The sequence below is a fragment of the Sciurus carolinensis genome, chromosome X (assembly GCF_902686445.1).
Source record: "Sciurus carolinensis chromosome X, mSciCar1.2, whole genome shotgun sequence".
In the NCBI taxonomy this organism is placed as follows: domain Eukaryota; kingdom Metazoa; phylum Chordata; class Mammalia; order Rodentia; family Sciuridae; genus Sciurus; species Sciurus carolinensis.
In genome coordinates this window covers 111,233,337-111,236,649 of record NC_062232.1, presented here as the reverse complement: position 1 = coordinate 111,236,649, position 3,313 = coordinate 111,233,337, and the positions used below count along the sequence as shown (strand labels likewise).

General features: G+C 36.9%; 1 non-coding gene across 1 annotated transcript; it reads right to left on the bottom strand.

Annotated features, from left to right (window-relative positions):
* Positions 1-1,993: 1,993 nt before the first annotated feature.
* On the bottom strand, positions 1,994-2,066 carry Trnad-guc (transfer RNA aspartic acid (anticodon GUC)). The gene has a single exon. It is a non-coding gene; the product is annotated as a tRNA-Asp (tRNA).
* Between the last annotated feature and the right edge of the window lie 1,247 nt (positions 2,067-3,313).

Sequence of the window (3,313 nt, the reverse complement as noted above, 5' to 3'; positions counted from 1 at the left end):
AAAAAGGAAGTGCTCTACCGGCTCTTCCCAAAACCTGAGCTACCTGCTTCCCACCTTGGGCTCTTCTTAGCCCTCCACACCAGCACAGACATTACCCATCGCAACACTTTTTCTGTCTACATTTGGAAACATTTGTCAAATAGGTTCTGGACTCAGAGACAAAAATACCAGATTATTATATAATCCTATAATATTTTATATTGGATAATGTGTTCTGGATCCATGGCCACAAATGGGCATCTAAAACTTACAACTTTCCACCTCCTTACCATTAAACGGAACTGAGGTGCCACCAAGACAGAGCATAGAACGCCCAGATCAGTGCATTCACCACATGGCAAAACATTGTGGAGGGAAGTCAGATCTCATCTACACATACTCAGTGTTTCTTCTCAAGTTCATCAAGTATATAAGTCTCTCCTCCTCTTGGATGGAAACAGTGAGAGACAGAAAAAAGTACAAAAGCTCTATTCAGTATTTATGAAAGGGTCCAAGTATAGAAAGAAAGAAAATGGCTCCCTCTAATGATTATATTCTAAAGTAGTTTGTAAGTGACTCAAAGTTGGGGCTTTGTTTTTCCACTAGATACCATAAATGAACAACTGCTAACTATACCTACCTGAAGACTTCTTAACTCTTCTTTAGGTAGCAAAACCAGATTTTCCTTTGGGAAAACAATGGAGTTGTAATAGAACTCATAGCTTGTACCCCTCATCCCACACCCAGTTCCAGGTGTGAATGTGCAATCCGGGCCAGTATGAATGGGCACAATAGTAGATTCAGAGATGGGTTGGTGACACAAACCACACCAATATAAGTCAAACCTGGACTTCTGTTGGAATGTTTAGGGAAGAAATGCTGCTCTCTGCTGGGATTGTTAAGCCAGGAGAGCATAGACCTGGATTTGCTGGTAGACATCTTTGTTATTATGTGGGAAGAGGCTGTCTAATAATGAAGTAAATATAAGGAGATGCAGAGGTGAAATGAAGTCAGTATCATCAATCCTGATGATATCGTTGACTCCCAGTACCCAGTTAAAGCTTTGAGAAAACATATTTTTTTGTTACTAAATACAAATTGATTTTTGTCTTGGTACCTACTCATGTAAATGTTGTTGCAGAACTGTGTTCTTGTGCATATTTCCTTTTTCTTTTCTTTCTTTTCTTTTTTTTGTTTCTGATGAATCCTCTGTTCTTGAAGTAGACTAGATATCTCAGCTATCTTTCCATGAGGACATCATTGTGTGCATGTGTAAATGTGTTTATGTATCATATTTGACTTGGGTCTGCCATGCCTTGTATTTTACAATTGAGCGCATATTTTTTCACATAAAATTGATTACAGCTTATTGATTATTCATATATAATACTATTTTATCATCCTTTTTATTTTTAATAATTATTTTCCTTCAAACTTTTTTCCATTATTTCATTATCACCATCTCATTTTCATCTTATCATTCTCCTCTAATTCTTCATCAGTACACACTATATGACCACAGCTCTTCCACACAGATCTGTCATTTTGCAGCTCTAAAAACATTAAACACATAACATAAAATTTACCATAACAATTTTAAGTATACAGTTCATTAGCAATAATGAGATTATGCAAATAATATCCAGAAAATTTTCATCTTGAAAAACTTGAATTATACAATTATACCCATTAAGTAACTTTCTATTCAGCCTCACCCACCCAGCCCCTGGCAACCACCCAAACCCCATTCTATTTTCACTTTGAGTCTGACTATTCTTTTTTTTTTTTTTTTGTACAGAGATTGAACCCAGGGGTGCTTAACCACTGAGCCACATCCCAAGTCATTTTATTTTTTATTTGGAGACAGAGTCTTGCTAAGTTACTTAGGCCTTGTTAGGTTGCTGAGGCTGGTTTTGAACTTGCAATCCTCTTGCCTCAGTCTCCTGAGCCACTGGGATTACAGACTTGTGCCACTGTGCCCGGCCCTCCTACTCTTTTGTTTGTTTGTTTGTTTTTGCGGTGCTGGGGATTGAACCCAGGGCCTTGTGCTTGACAGGCAAGCACTCTACCAACTGAGCCATATCCCAAGCTCCCTGCTACTCTTAATATTTCATATAAATAAAATCAGACAGTATTTGCCATTTTGTGATTGGCATAGTTCAATTAGCATAATTTTCTCAGGGTTTTTCCACATTGTAGCATATGTTAGAATTTCCTTCCTTTTTAAGGCTGAATAATATTCTATTGTGCATTTGTGTGTGTGTATCCCATTTTGTCTGTGGATGCATGAACACTTAGGTTCTTGCTGCTACTTGGCTTTCCTGAATAATTCTTCTTGAATGTGGTGTACAGACATTTAACTCTTGATTAAACATTTGATTAAATAGATTTTACCTGTGCCTCATCCAAGTCCTCTGATCACATCAACTCCTTATCAAGGAGCCTCTTATATCTCCTCTCGCCCATTTTCTGCATCCACAGACTTACAACAGCATATGGGAAGTATGAGCTCTGTTACAACTGGTTCTTTTTCTGTCCTTAAAGGTAATTTTAAGGTTGTTCTCTGTCTCCTAGAAATACTGAATGCATGGGTCATGCATGCTTTTATATGTACTTTGTGTTGGTTTTATGGGCTTTTGAAAAAAAAAGACTCTGGGAAATCAAAATCAGGCAGCCTTTATCGTTCTCTAAACCTGCTTCCCTTGTCATAAAAACATAGTTTCATCACGTATGCATGTTTCCCTAAAAGTTATATTGCTTTTGCTTATGTTGAGCTTTATAAGGGAGCTGTCAGTGGCTGGGGAGAATGGGGAGAGGGAAGGATAGGGAGAGATGGATCAATGAGCATAACATATAGTTAGGTAGGATGAAGAAGTTCTGGTGAGCTAGTACACAGGATGTTGAATACATAACAATAAGGAACTGTACATTTCAAAAAGCTACAAGAAAGGACTTTGAATGTTTATACCATAAGGAAATGATAAGTGTTTGGGGAGATAGATACATTTAACCTGACTTAAACATTATACAATGTATACATACATAAAAGCATCACATGATACCCTATAAATAAGCACAATTTTACAGTTTTTTCTATTAAAATTAACTTTAAAATGCTGTTGTACTATATATATTCTTCTGAAATTACATTTTTCATTCCTTTCTTTCTTCCTCTGGAATTCACATTTATTGAATAACTGATGTGATGAAACCTGGGACTTCTGAATTAAATTTCATTTTTTGAACATTTAATCTGTTACTTTTTTGCACCAATAGACTTGGTAAGACCTAATGCTGACCTGACAGTGAGGTGACAACCCCACCTCCCTCGACT